Below are 16,856 nucleotides of genomic sequence, written 5' to 3'. Positions count from 1 at the left end.
AAATCATGCAGAAAGTGTTTTCCTTTGCATTCATGTGAATTATGTACTATAAAAAATTAAAAAGTGGATTATGATAAAAATTAATGCACAAAAATTGCAAAAAAAACCCAGTCGTACATCTGCACGCAACACACACACACACACACACACACACACACACACACACACACACACACACACACACACACGCACACACATACACGAAAAGGGAAGATCTAAAATTGGCTTTCTATATTAAAAACATGAACATGCCAAAGTGCAAAGAGTTAACATCTTCTCTATGTATCAGTCTATGTACTAGGTGTTACAAAAAACATTTCTCACTTTTGACCCTTAATAGTTCGAAAACTGTACATCAGATAACACTGTCATTGATACGAGTAATAGCTGCATAGTGTACAAGTTAGTTGGAGGTGATTTGAATATGAGGGTATGAATCAGTTTCGTTAAATCCATGAGTAATTTTAAAGTTAAGCTCCAGATTTTGGTCAGATTTGAACCCTTTGTACAAAATTGAACTTTACGCAAGAACCGAATGTGTAAAAGTGTGTGCATTGTTACAATGACCCTGAACAATAGACATGAATACCATCAATACCACCTTTTCAGAGCTCTGCTGACTAGGCTTCTGGACTCTTGCCCCAAGGCACATGAATGCTTTATTAATCATGTGGATTGCCCTGGGCACTGCTAGTCTGAATTCATGGTAAAGGGTACAATGCATGCACATGAAAAAAAAAACCACTACATTTCAAGATGAATAAATACTAGCTGAGACAGTGGAATTTCTCGTGAATATAGCATTCCAATCCTGGCTACTGTTCAGGAGCATTGTCAGGGTATTAACCACACACTCCCATACACACCAATTTGATTGAGCCCTGTGCAAAATTAACATTTTGTACAGAGGGTTGGAAACAGAGCAAAATCTGAAACCTAACTTTGAAATAAATATTGAAAAATGAATATCGAATCTAACGAAAATGATTTATGCTTTTATTTTTAAACAACCTCCAACAAAATTGTACACTATTCAGCTATTACTCATATCAATTTCGGTGTTATCTGCTATTATGTATGTTTTTGAACTATTAAGGATCAAAAGTGGGAAATGTTTATTGCAACATCTAGTAGTTAATCATTTTTCAAAAATGACATCCTTACTAATCGTCTTATTCGGTCTCTTTCAAAAATCACCATCGCGCCGTCTTGATTTGGAGTTTATTGGGAGGGGGTGGGGCTAGGTTAACCTGTCCTTTTTCTCTTTTAAATGAAATAAAAAGGAATCAATTACATTCTACGCATTTATAGCTATTGTTGTAAGTGTAACAGAGTAGCCATAATGAGTGAGGACGTTATATTTTCTTCTCATGTTTTAAAGTAATTATAGGCATTGATTTTAAACAGCCATGACAGACGATTTGCTTCCTAAATAAAGAAGAAAAAATAAGGTCTTGCTGCATCAGATTCTGTTGAAGTGTCCTTCATAACTTTTTGAACCATTCCTTTCTTTTCCGATCCTGTTGTTCAAAGCAACCGTTGTTTGTTCGTTTCGTTTATTGTTTATATAAGACATGAAATTCTCCCTATGTAGTCTTTATGGCAGAGTGTGAGCAAATGAGGTTAAAGCCACGTTGTCGTATTCAAACCGCAGGGGAGATACGATGTATCCCATCAGCTTTTTCCTTTTCCGGACGATAAGAGGAGAGGTCCACTTGTACGCCTATCAAATATCCTCTATTCTCTGAAAATCGATACCAGCAACTATCAAACAAAGAAAAGAAAAAAAATATGTATTTATTTATGGAAAGAGTGGGCTGACTCACAGCCGAGACAGCTGTAAAGAATGCGGGTGTATAATATGGATGACGGGTGATGATTCTTTAATGCGCGGAAATATGATAGGCGCCGACAGCGGGCAATAAATCACGCCGGTGGTGGCGCTGCGGCTATGACGTCATGGTCATTACTGATGACCGTCGGTTTGGATTTTTGGCGAGCCCCGAAGAAGACATAGCCGTCAAAATTCATTCCACCGAGATATGAATAACGTCCTTGCCCACTTCTTCTTCTTCTTCTTCTTCTTCTTCTTCTTCTTCTTCTCGTTTCTTCAATACACACAACAAAGACATTAATACATGCAGGGAAAAATTTTCGCATTATGTAAATACAGAAATGTTTTATTAGTTTCCCATTTTGTTTCGCCCTGTTAAAGGGACATTCCAGACGATTTTCATAAGTTCACAACATGTAGTACATAAATCAACAGCTCAATGTATAGATTTGTGGAATTTATCGTGGTTCTTGAGCAGAGAAACAATACTTTGAATATCCTTAAACAAATTACACCGAGCAAGGATGATGACATAGGAGGCTCACATATTTCAGAAATGTAGCAATGTAATTCCATTACAATACCGCTTGCTTGCGAGTTCACCTGTGTATAATGTATGCATGCCTTTTTCTTTTGTTCTGCTTCCTTGAGCTCCAACTCATGCATTCTTATGGTGGCCCTGCCATGTCTTCATCCTTGTTCATTGCAATTTGTTATAAATTCCAAAAAATATTCTTATTCTTCATCCCAATCATCATAAATTGTGAAACTCTGTCCTAAGTATAACTAATTTATAGTTGTTCAAATGTAAAAATCTGAAAATCATCTGGAGGTCTCCTGTAAGTATCATGAAACAAAAACAAAAGAAATGAAAATAAGATAAATTCAGCTGTCTGTTGTTATTGTATTGTGATGCTTCATCAAGTGTGCGTCGTGATGAAATCCATCCAGGCATACTTAATATAGATGGAAAAAATTTAGACAATCCTGTCTTCTACTAACATTTTTCTTTCCCTAATTTCGAATCCAAAATTGTATGCTGTTGTCTGTCAGCATACAAACCATATTATATTGTCTATGTCTCGTGTGAAAATATAGAAATATTCTATAATGAAGTGAAATGAAGTTTGATTATTAGAGGTCACGATATTTATTTACGCTATCCACTTTCTCTCACTCTCTCTGTCTCTCTTTCTCACACACGCACACACGCACACACACACATACACACACTTTACATATCCATGATCCCAAAACAAGTTAAGCGCTATCTTTTCTCGTTGTTTTTTTAACATTTTGAAGAAAATCCGTCATCAGAGAGACCGAATGGGCCTTCCGATTATACCTCGCTTGTTGTATAACAACTAATATCTTTGCAGTTATGATTACAGGATGACAGAGATATCTCATAATATTTTCTTATTTAATATTAGCATTGGGGTTTTTTTTAGCATGTTTTATCATTTAACATCGTATTTTCATATACATTAAAAACAGTTGATATTATTTTTATAGTGATGATATCTTTGTCAACTGCAGTAAATTTAACAGCTATATATTTCAGCTGTACAATAGTGAATTCTCGATGAAATATCGTTTCACATTATGTTTCGAGTGATCCACCTCTTACGAGACCTGCTTTTCAGGAGACCACTCTTTTCCACTCGATACTTAATTTCCTGTAAACCTTACAAAGTATGCATTGCTGGTTTTTCTCATTCTGTTTATAGTGCATGACAATATATCTTCCTAACTTTCCTAACCTAAAAATATCTACCTAACTACATTATCTCTCATTTTCCATTTTCATTTTCTTTTCCCCAAGCGCTTAGAAACATTGTATTTAAGCGCATTACAAATCTGTTGTTATTGGCATCCATTCGTCTAGAGAAGCTATGGCGTATAGCACTAGAAAGAAGTTTGCACCATCTTGAATGGCTAAATGGTCCCACTCTTAAAGGTCCTGTTTATCTTTGGTAGCAGTGATTTTAAAAATGTTCAAGATATCACATTCGATGCATATGTGTAGGTCTGTTATATCACAAAACATCCTACCACATGAAATTTTCGCAATAAAGCCTGAAATATAAAGAGATTTCAGTATTTTTTCTCAATAAACCACAACTGTAGACGGTTTAGTCTGGAAACATTTCTGTTGTAACTATTGTTCACATGTTGTGTATTTAACAATACTTAACAATGATTAAAAGGATTCAAATTTTTACAGTGGTTGTTTCTATCCCTAACTCATATTTTAGGACTGTTTTATAGCACTAATGTGGGTTTTTGTTCCATCTGCAAATGGTAAATCATGCCTTTTGGTGAATGACAATCTATGGAGCACATGCAACACGTGCAGCATTACAAATTCAATGTATTATTAATATTATTATTATTATTATTATACTTATTATTATTATTATTATTATTATTATCATCATCATTATTACTATTATCATTATTATTATTATTATTATTATTATTATTATTATTATTATTATTATTACTGTTATCATCTATTACTATCTATTATTATCATTATTACTATCATCATTATCATTATCATCATAATTGTTAGTAGTAGTAGTAGTAGTAGTAGTAGCAGTAATAGTAGCCTAGTAGTAGTAGCATGCAAGTCTTACAAACAACGACAAACTGATCAAACAATCATGTGATAATAAAGGTATATATGCTTTCTGCGTCTACACGATGGACACAGTTTTATCTACACGGATTGCATCTAGCAGTTTGTCTGTTGTCTTTGTATTTTCAGATTGTCCTGTTCAAATTCTGCTTCCGTCCTGTTCCTTTTCTTAATAAGGTATTCAAAACAGAAAGAACCACTCCAGGGCGCAACCTCTGTGTCGTAAAATGCATTTCCTGGTTGTAATTGCATCAGTTAATTGGGGCAAAGTACAATCTTTGACATTCCAGAGAGGAAAAAGAAAATACTGAGCAGAAATAACTTTGCTGTCAGTTTGTTGAAGAGGTAGGGAGAGAGGAGAGGAAAAACCAGGCCTCCTGGGGGAAAAGATTCCATATTAAGGCTCGCATTCGTATTAGAACCAAGGCAATCCTTACGAGAAAGGGCTTACGTCCCTTTATTGTTAGGACGATAATCCAAATTGCTTTTTCCTGCATACCTCGCTGGTTACGTAGGGGCTCATTTTAGTTGTAACTTGTGACGAGGTCTTTCGAGATCTCGCAGAATAATTCAAACTGAGACAGTATAAGATCCAAGGGACTAGTTAGTAGTATCACCCAAGAAATTTGGTAGCAATATTCTATATAATGTGGCTCCTTGGTATTAAAGAAGATATGCAAAATCAATAACAAAGTAATATGTGGGTGCATACACGATATTGACGGGGTGATGTAATAGACAAGAGGAAAGAACAAATGAACTTACAGGCAGACAGGCAAGTTGAGCTCTTGTCACATTTTCATGATGATGATGGTGATGATGATGATGATGATGACGACGATGATTGTTATTATCATTTATCATTATTAACATTGCTATAAGAGTACTATAATTGCTATTATTATCATCAGTATTATATTATATCCCTATTGTCATTATCATGAATACTAATTCTTTGGGAGCATTAAGAAATAACCTCAAGTATTATTTCTTTAACTTGGCCCGCAATACTTGAATTACAATATTCTCATAATGTACTGTGCTGTTTCACGTTGTGATTTTCTTTCTTGTTGTACATACAAGTTTGCACCTACTGCATCTGATTATTAGATGGATTAGGCGTCTTTCATTGTTATAATCATTGTTATTCTTTTATCGTCATTGCCATTACTATCATTATAAGAGATGAGTCATGGTGCAAGGATAAGAGGGGGTGATGAGGTGTTCCCCAAAAAAGTTCGCTGAAAGTGTCATCAAACCAGGCCCGTAACGCAGATTTTTGTGGGAGGGCTCAGAATTAGTTGTGTTGTGGACCTTTTTAGAAATATTTCTGGTGCCACTTCCAAGTTCAATCAGTTTAATCCAAAAAGAAGACGAAGAAGAAGAAGAAGAAGAAAAGGGATGGCTTCATCGCATTTACCTGGTGTCACTACAAGCCCATTTTATTTATCTATTTGTTTTTGTTGGTTTTTTTTTTGGGGGGGGGGTAGGTCCCGCAACTAATTTGTTCTTTTTATTTTTATTCATTGCTATGTGTTGTTTTTTCTTCTTCTTCTTTTTTTTTTTTGCTGCTAACAAACGGTAGTGGGGAGGGGGGTGGATGGGGGTTCTACGGAACCCCCTGAACACCCCCCCCCCCCAAGTTACAGGTGTGCAACCTTTTGTTTGCTTTGAGTGTCGACTGGCACAAAAAAAAACCTCATTATACACACTGTCAAAAATCACTAGCACAGAAGGGGTTTGTGATATAAGGTTTTTTTTTTTGTGATACGTAATGATAATAAGTGTAATCTCACCTACGCTTTTATGAGATAAACTTCTGCACATACACTACGTTTGCGCGTTTTCCTTCTTTTAGTATCTGCTTGAGAAATCGTTCAGATAAACGAACAACTTAGAAAAATTCTACTTAATGGAGAGCTTGTATCAAATAAGTAAACAAACAAATATATATGTGTATATATATATATATATATATATATATATATATATATATATATATATAAGAGTAAGAGAGAGAGAGAGAAAGGCAGATGGAAAGGTTTTCCAGGAACAGACAAAGAACTTGTTGCACCAAAAGAAAGAGAGAGTAATATTGATAAAAGGACACATCCGAAGAGGGGAGAAGTAATCCAGAGACGAGAGTGAGGTATACGTGACGCGCATTATTTATCCTTTATCTAACCCCTTCCCCAGCTGCACAGCTTACTCGTTCAGAAGTACCTTGTCCCCGACATTTGAATGTATTAACAAATAAATAAGAAATAAAGAAACAAAAAAGCAGGAGATACCTTCGGGAACTATTGCCGGATATATCAAATCAACTCACCTGCTGATTTCAAGATGAAAGCGGCATCCAAATATCGATTTTGTGTTATTTTGTTTGTCGTTCCAAAGCAATATGTATCTGTTAGTTACTCTGTCTTCTTATAGTGGGCTTCCAGACTTTTTTCTAGACTTCCATTTTTCGAAGGTTGCTTATTGTTATTTCGTCTTTATCACTTCGGGTTCTCATGACAACGTATTACCTCAAGGTTCCACAATAGTATATCCCTCTCAGTTTACTTTGTTCTGTTAAAAACAATCTTACTCTCTGTTATCAAGGAAAGTGAAATGTCTGTGTTTTTTTCGAAAAAGAATTGAATAGAACAGAATTGAATTGAACTGAAATGAATTAAATTGAATTCAATTGAATTGAATTGAATTGAATGGAATTGAATTGAATTGGATTGAATTGAATTGAATTGAATTGAATTGAAATGAATTGAATTGAATTGAATTAATTGAATTGAACTGAAATGAATTGAATTGAACTGAATTGAATTGGATTGAATTGAATTGAATTGAATTGAATTGAATGTTAAGTCGGCAACCAGACTGGAGGTAGTGCCCAAATCAGGGACCGCGGAACCGGGGAGGCGCTCACTCTGGGGGTTTCAACCCTACCCCTAACATGCACACACACTTTTGATTTTTAAAAAGCTTTTAAAAAAATCGGGATAACACAAAATCACCCATAAGACTACCCCCCCCCCCCACACACACACACACACATAGCACACACAGACGCTATATAACGCTCCACGGTCCCTGCATATAGTTCGTAGATTTGTACAAAATGAAAATTGGACTGTCTTATTTATCATGACTTTATTATTGACATGCATGCCGTTCCTCGAAAAGTGTTATTAAAGTAAATCCTTTTTTTTATCGAAGAATGTTACAAATAGAAAACTTAAACAACAACAAAAACATTCAGCTGACCAATTCCAGGCTTTGGATTTATTATGTGAACACTTAATTTTTTTTTTCTTTCTGCACGAAGTGTGGCCATCACTTCTTCGATCGAGAGCAGATGCCAAATCAAAAAAAAAAAAAAAAATCAAATTCAGCCAATCAGGTTCTCACAGACGAAGAGGAAGTCATGGTTTCCCTGTATGTTTAAGGTGAATGCGCATCATGATGATTATTAGGCCAGCGAGGATAAATTGGATCAATGGTAACGATCTCGTAATTGTTCGACGGAATTTCTCAGGCTATACATTCTCGTCAGCATGCATACATTCACAGGGGATCAGCGTAAATCAATACGTAGACAAACTGGATTTGCAAATAGGATAATGATTATAAAACACTCATTCTCTTTTTCTTCCCCCACCTCCTCCCCTCCTCCACGCCCCCCCCCCCCCCCCCCCCGGTTCCTCTCTATGTGATTGGAAGCTGTGGCGGAAGAATTGATGCAATTGATTCTCTCTAAAAATCATTCATCACTGTCGAAGACCTTTGCGTCGTGAAATTAATTGGAATAGCGCCACTTACGTCAGACCAAAAATGAAATCCGATATCGGGTCATAACTGCATATTGACATTGATAGTTAAGTTTTTGCTGGCAACTATACATTTCTGAATAGGCTGGTCTTATATAACTCATAAAAGCACAAGACTCGATTTTTTTTCTTTGTCTGATAGGGAAGTGGAGCATTCACACCAGTCATTGATTCTACACCTCAGGGAGACGAGTAGGACTTCCGATGGACCGATCATGTCACAAGATACTATACGCCATTGATAGTTCGTCCTATTGTCGAGTTGACAGGGGAGAAGGTCAGATGGAAAGGTCATCGAAAGGTCAGCAGGCGTCGACGCATTCATGTCATTCCGCATCCGCCGTTTACATTCAAACAGGGTTCTATGTGTGTATTTTAGAAGAACTATGCAACAGTCTCAAGAGTCCCCAGTTTCCTCACAGACCCCCCCCCCCCTTTGACCACCACCACCATCACCACCACCCGTACCCTTCCTCGCCACGCCCACATTAGCAAGCGTGGTATGTTCCAGTGCATGGGGAACCTCATTAGACACACGTCCTAATTCAGACTAATCCAATCTATTGTCGTTTAATTCATTCCTTCGTTTGTTGGCTTTACTTGCATATTCCTTGTCAGGGTTGTCTTTCTCTGTGGGGCATGAAAGGGATCATTTCAAGGATATCTGGATCCGACATAAACCCGTAATCGCCTTATGTTTGTTTGTGTTTTGTTTTTGTTTTTGTTTTTTGTTTGTTTGGGTTTTTTTTTTTTTTTGTTGGCAAAAACATTTTTCCCCTTCTGGAAGTCAATCGTAGGGCGTGGTGCAAAGCGGTGTCATTATACCAATAGACCACTAAACTTTAGACTTTATTCCTACTCGGGTACATACCTTCGTTACAAAGATTTTTGTGAGAAAAAGACAGTGTGACGAAAGCTTGTCTGAATAATTTGAGAAAAATTGCTAATATTTGTTCTTGCAATCGAGCTTTCTGTTATAGTAAGGAGCTATAATCTAATTTTATCAAGGCATACATGAATATTGCATGGTACTATGATGATACCGGTATTAGGGTACATAGACCGTAGAGGTGTAGCATAATAGTTTATTAAAAGGTATACACAGAGAGAAATTTTGCCGACCAGTTTCTGTTAAGGCACCCTCTAATTAATTGTAACAGCGCCACCTATGATACACTTTGCGACAGGCTTCCATCGCCTGTCGGGGCTGGCATAAAAATTGACCTTGGGAATGAAATTATCACTGTAACTTGATTTTTATCAACATGATCATTACTGGAGCTCCGTACTCTCTTTGATCTTCTCATTATTATGTAAATACACCTGTGGGTTTGTAGCATTTCGTTGAATTGTAAAACACAGTACAGTTAAATTCATCAAGGCCATTCTACAGAACAGAAGATTTTCTTCGGGTTTGTTTTTTTTTTCTTCTTCTTCTTTTCATTAGCTGTGCGGTTTCATGACAAAGTGTAATGCCTCTCATGTGTGAATTAAATATCGAAAAATGTCTTTTGTGTCTGATGTTGTTAAGAAATAATACACTTCCTGCAATGTGCGCTACGAGAAGAATTGACCAGTGTTTTTAAGAAAAAAAAAGAATTGCAACAGTGGCAACAAAAACCGAAGACTGATTTTGAAACAAAATAAAGTGAAAGGTTTGCACCAGTCTTTATTAACATACATAGTGGAGGCACGAAAGAAGACAGATAGAAGACTAGATCTTGTCTATATAGCTCGTTTCTTGGTAATGATTATAGCAAACGTCGTCATCAGGCACAATGGTGTCAAAAGTTTAATGGGATTGGTCCTAATAATGAATACCCCTCTTCAATCATCTCCAAAACTGACAAAAAAGGCAAGTCAGCATAACCTTTCGTAACTGATATTTAAAAAAAAAAGAATCTTAACACATACACAATACCCCGGCTTGCATGCAAAATTACGAACAAATCGTATTCCGAGACAAACTTCACTGAGATTTTGTAGCCTTCTAAAATGGCATTGCAGTTCATGTATGAAGAGCTTTTTTCTTTTCAAAATCATTTTTTTTTTTTATCACGGTTGATGCGCAAACGACATTCTCTAACTTTTCTTAATGCATTACGAGGGAAAAATTAATTTCGTTTTATTTCATGTCCAACACATAATATGATTACGACATTAATTTTGAATTCACACAATTACACGAAAATGCAGTGAAAACAAAGTCTAAACAGAGATACAATTTTGTAAATTTCAAGACAAATTCTCATCCATGATTTTCCATATTCTATCATCACACAGAAAAAGTAATCCGGAAGTTGCTGACGAAAGCGCATATTGAAAAGTAATCATGCACATTGATTATTGCAAGGAAAAAAAGGTCAAAAACCTTGCTCTTGAGTTTATGAGAGCCGAAGACAAAAGCTCTTCCTACTATAACTCTTGCTGTGCCTTCTCTATGTCGTCCAACTATCTTCCTGCCAGTAACTTTTCCTCCCAATTATTTGCTTGGTAAATTTTTATCCCTTACCTCTAAAAATCGTGGCTGCGACCCTGTCCTTTCCATGTAGGCAACAACCCGACACGCCGAATAGCCAGAAATCCACGCGTCACAGCGGAAAAGTCCTGGCGGGCTGGAGACCCGTATCTTTCCCCCATGCGGGTCGGTGCTGCAAGAAGTGGCTACCGCCGCCGCTCTCCTTTTATTGGTAGTCCATGATATCAATTTCTCTTCTGTTTCCATACAGCATTTCAACTCAATCGTCCTCGTTTAACACGACAGGTTTTGTGATCTACTTTATGATTTGTGTTTCATGTTTTTGTTCTGGGGTCGACAGATGATAAGTGTCCACAGCCATATCGAACAAAGAAGACAAAACAAATGCAAAAGATAAAGGAACGAAAGAAAAATAAGAATAATGTAAAAACAACTTTTTTAAAAGAAATCTGACTCTAATGCTCTGATTTTGATATGTACATGTGAAGCCGTTGAAATATAGATTTTGCAGAGCATAGTTTTGTATTATGTGTGTGTTTGCGTTTTGTTTGTTTTATAATTATGTGTAAGCTGATTTCTCTGAAAGACATTCACCACCGCCTCATGCACGTAAATCTTTGGAAGATATTGATCATTGTGTCCTACAGGGTTTAATAAATGAAGCGAGCTGTAACACGTCCAAACCTGTTTATGTATACAGCAGTATCTGAACTCCATGCACCAGATTGTTGATCATTTTTAGTCATTTTTAGTAATCCTTAGTAGTTTTGGGAAGTTTAGGATGCAAGATTTGTCGCAGAGGTGTATGGAACTCGTCAATGTGCTGAGCGTCATCGCAGAGTTATACCAAAATTGTAATTTAAAAAAAAAGTAATACCAAATCACTTTTCGGCCCACTATATATTAGTATAACAAAGAGTAAGAATCCAAGTGCACCAACTAAAACTACCTGAAAATAGAGTAAAGAAGGCAGACATGATTTTGTTTTAAATCTATGTTTTGTTTTGATTTGATTTGATTTGATTTGATTTGATTTGATTTGATATGATTTCATTTCATTTGATTTATTTGTCCTCCGTATGGTATCATTTACATTTTTTTAATCAACATAATGAAATATAATATATATACAAATATGATAATCATCATAGCTAGTTTCTACAATTTCAACAATTTTGATAACACATACATCTGTGACATAATTACAGTACATGTGTTATGAATTACCATACAGAACGGTCGCCTATAATAAGCTTTAATGACCCTTTGGCAACCGATGATACAATACGTAAATGCAATAAGAGAAGGGGGGGGGGGGTCCACCATGATGCTCGTTGATTAAGGGGATGATTATTACTATAGGACATTGTGTTGTATTCGGGCATTATGCTCATAATATCCTGTTGTATCGAAAGCTGCTCCATAGTTACCAGAACGTCTGCAAGCCTAATTTCCCGACATAGCAAAGATTAATGCATGCTATGCCATAGACCGCAAATGATAACAGAAAATTATAGAGAAGGAACAGCTGAAAACATAATTATCATATTCCAAACGGTGGGCATACCTTTATGCACAAGTTAATCCTGATAACTCGAAACAGCTTGCCCGACATAGCAATGACTCATGCATGCAAACTCATTAGAAAGTATTGAAATGCCTTGAGTGTATAAACAGGTAATGGAATAACTTGTGTGTCACCAGGTTCTGATGGGAGGAATGATATGCAGTGTATCTATCCATGAAATCAGTAGCCCAAAACATTTTGTTTTAAGGAATAGCAAGAGTTCTGGTATGGGTGTTACGTCCTTTGATCTGGTGTAGGTGATACACCCTTTGATCTGATATATAGAAGTTATAACTTTTAGATCTCGTAGGCGTTACACACTTTGATCTGGTAGGTGTTTGAGCTGGTGTTAACAGCAGCAGACTCCACCAAAATTTAATTTTTAATACATCCGACAGATGATACCGCTTTGGGTGCCAGAAAAAAACCCATTACTCAGTACTTCACCTATAACTAAACCATTTCCCCAAGATTCTTTCCTATTTAAAAAAAAAAAATGTTTTTATTTGGAGGGTTATGGGGTAATGAGAGTGACTACATTTTTAAAGCGGAAGTAAACAGTTTAAAAGCTTGTGGGTATCTTGAGAGTTGTGTTTGTTGTTGTTGTTGTTGTATTGTGCCCCTTTTTCAAGGTTTCCTCTTGTTTGGAATGAAGCCGGATGTAAGGAGTGTTTCCCTTTCTTAGCCCGGAAGGAGGAGCCGAGGTATCAGCTGGTTTGGGATTATGACTATGCTGGTATATCAGGCGAGCGAATACATATACATTGTAATTGTAAATATTGTTGTCGTATCTAAAAAAAAAAAAAATGCAGAAGTACAGCTGTAGACATCGCAGAAATATAGTGGTTTTGGTTTTGTGCTTTAGTGGGGTTAAAGCAATGTCTATCATGGTCATAATCCTGGTTTCATGTTGTCAGTTATAGTGTTATTGGAAAGAAAATACACGCAGAACAACCTGTGCTCAGTCTTGTTAATGTTAAGGAGTAAAACACATGCTATTGATAGTCTATTTTAGGTAATTGTATTGCAATTATGGGCCTACGATATTGATAATGCCGAGTGACTTTTACGACATCTATCATTTATAATTTCTTTACTATAGTGATACACAACGACTTTCAAATAATAAAGTGTAACACTGCTCGGAAATAATTTTCGCCAGCCAATCACATTATGTCTTTATTCTCGAAGGGAATGTTACAGTGAATTGCAATTGTCCCGACTGAAGTGCATTTTGCTTATCGTTTCATGTTTTGCAAACACAAACAGTGAAGAATTTTTTAGTTGCAAAAGCTGGTCCAACGTCAGTGCATTGTGATTGTATTGAATTTCGTCAGTGTGGCTCGCGGCCAGGAGAGATACGTGTATTTCAGCTTTGAGCCACGCGATAATTGCTCAAGATGCTCAGGAATCTACCAAAAAATAAAAATGCTGGAAGTCATTTGATTCAAGTCACACTTTAGCACCCTTGCCACCGTCACCCTGAAGTCTGTCCGACACGTGCCCATATCCAAACAAATATTCACGATGAGCGCCTAAGAACATTAGCATGCCTCTTCGTATCTCCGCCCACATAGAAGAAGAAACCCCTCCCCTACCTCCCACCCCCTCCTTCACAAAATGCGACGGCCATAAAAAAGTAGTTCCGTCCACGTGAGCTCCTACGACATTGTACGAGCGCACCTGTATGCAAATGAATCCTCAAATGCGAGATACCATACATTTCATCATTGTAGACATGGTTTATAAATACAATTTATTACACTGTGCCAGGCAGGAGTGCAGTGCCTAAGCATACAAGACATATTCAGGTGCACACGCAGGACACATACATACAAGCCCCCACCCCCCTCCCCCCAACAGACATGCATACAGTAAACGAAAACAAACAAAAGCGTGTCTGCGTATAAACCTTACTGTGGATATTTACTTCGATGAAATATACAAATATATATTATAATATATAATTCTATATATACTGTAATGCATGATTGCATATGAACGGACACATCAAATAAGCGCAGGTGGAAATTTGGTTACTAAGAGGATTGAAGATTAAAGAAAGCAACGATGAAACTATTCAACGTTTTCAGGCTTGACTTTACTCCAACTGGGTTCGTAAGGAATTCAACTTGTTCATGAAGCCACGTTTTATTTTGTGCGCAAATCCACGCTTGATATAGTACACAATAACGGACAGAACGACCCCCCCCCCCCCCCCCAATTTATAAGCTGCCACTGAATATGGCTTCGGGATTGTGTGGCTTACGTTTCATGAAGGTTTTGTTCTTTTCTTTTCCTTTTTTTTTCAGTTTAACGATGTGTTGTGATTAAAAATGCCCTTGGCATATCGTTTGCATATCTTGGTGATAATGTTTGAGTCCGAGAGGGAGGATGTCGCGGAATTCTGGGTACAAACCATTATGAGTTCAAGTAAAGTCTCATGCAAGTGACGCCACTATCACTTGACCAATGTAGCGCTTTCCAGGCCTCCAAATGACGTCATGCTGGATGACTATAAAGTGACAGGTAAATTCCCCGGTGGTACGCGCCTTCAAAACAAAATAGGGATAATTGATCATGAAGACACGCTCGCTCAGTTTCTGGCTTCATGTCTGCTGCACCATGCAAACGATAGACTAGATGCAACTTTACGATTTCAACATCATCTTAGGTAGACGTTACATTTCTGGTGACCACAATGCTTGCATGATAATGTCCCCATATTCGTTTATGTAATTTGCGGTATCATCGGAGTAAGCTTTACAATATCGGATACTTTATCGAACACATTCCGAAACCAGGTGTAACTGATTGATAGACTGTCGGTTTCGTGATGGAAGGGGAAAAATCTAAACAGCTCAGGACGGGGCACGTGTTGTTCTAAGAGAATCGTACTTGTATAGTTGCATTAAGAGAGAGAGAGAGAGTAATTTATATAGATTGAGCGGTCTTCAGTCTGACATTAATATCGACTTCTCTGTCAGTGAATAACGGACGCGTTGGACGGGACAGAGGCGGGAGAAACTATAGAGATGAAGAAATTTGAGGTACTATGAGTAGAGGTTGAGTGAGTATCGGTTTCCATGTGAAATGGTACGATCATAAATCACTGTTATATCCCGATAAGTACCATGTAAGCTAGTGATGTATATTGAACCGTGCCCTCCAAGTGAACTTGCGTCGAAAGCGCCGTATGTTATCATACAAAGTGATTTTCAGATATTCCATCGTCTTTGTTTGGTGGCGGTCTTTACACATCGTTTACTTCCGCGTATTCTGTGAGTTCGTATTCCTATTGTCACATGAATAAAGGGGTTTGTTCAGGACAAATTCAGTGGTAGGTGGTTTTTGTTGTTGTTGTTGTTGCTTTTCTTTCAATTTCAGTATTCTTTATTCATTTCTGCAAACTTTTGTCAAAAAATACAACAATAACAGAATATGGTAAGATAAGATTTTCGCATGAAAATAAAGATTTACAAGCTAATTCAATGAATACTGTAGTCTATGCAAAATATAGTTAATTGTTGCATTTTCTCTTCCATGTCAATGTTCCGCCTTGCAGGGGACGTCACTATAAACATACTTCATGAAACTTGATGAGATGACAACCGGGGAATGGGGATGACAACGAGGAATCACGAAAGTATTAATTGCCTGGTTTGATTTCACTTTTTAAAAGTATGATTGAGAAACAGAACTATTCGTTTCTGTAATTGCAGTTGTCCATATCAATTTATATTTCAATTATCTTTTATGAATAGAATTATTCATTAAAAAAACTGTATTTTCTTTCTATCATCATTAACTTATAATGTCTTTAAGAGGTTTTCAGAAGGATGTGTATAAGCTGGTGTGGGTATGTGTGATACCTCCTTCATTATAGGTCCATAGACGTGAACGTCACGAGTTCGGCACCCACGAGTCACACAGCCCACGAGTTTGTCACTAAGCAACCAAGGCCCACGAGTTCGACACTAAGCAAACAAGACCTATGAAAACAGATATTAAACACCGTGATGTAATGTCGAACTCGCGGGTCGTTTTTACCTAGTGACGAACTCGTTGGCCCTTTTTGCTTTATAGTGTCGAACTCCTTGGCCTTGTTTGTCTAGTGTCGGACTCATAGACCTTATTTGCCTAGAGTCGAACTCATGGGCTGTATGACTCGTGGACTGTATGACTGATGGACCTTAGTATTCAAATGTCGAACTCGTGGGCCGTATGACTCTTTGGTGTCGGTCACGTGGGGTGACCCCATCAATATAGTGTCTCAAGGATTTGGGAGCAAACATGATAATGTTACTGCAAGCGCGTGCTGGATATGAATGAAATATGAATGAATATTTTTGTTGCATGATGATAATTACAACAAGCTTGAGGTAGAAGTTTGTTCGTGTATTAGAAAAACACATAATACATAGAATTTGAATTAAAAAAACAAATAAGGAAAAATGCAAAACTCATTGTATAAACGGTCGGGAATTATAATAATGAAGCCATGT

The sequence above is a fragment of the Diadema antillarum genome, unplaced genomic scaffold, assembly GCF_040938485.1.
Source record: "Diadema antillarum isolate AM-2024a unplaced genomic scaffold, OU_Dant_1.0 scf00000074, whole genome shotgun sequence".
In the NCBI taxonomy this organism is placed as follows: domain Eukaryota; kingdom Metazoa; phylum Echinodermata; class Echinoidea; order Diadematoida; family Diadematidae; genus Diadema; species Diadema antillarum.
Note: the sequence above shows the minus strand (reverse complement) of the source record.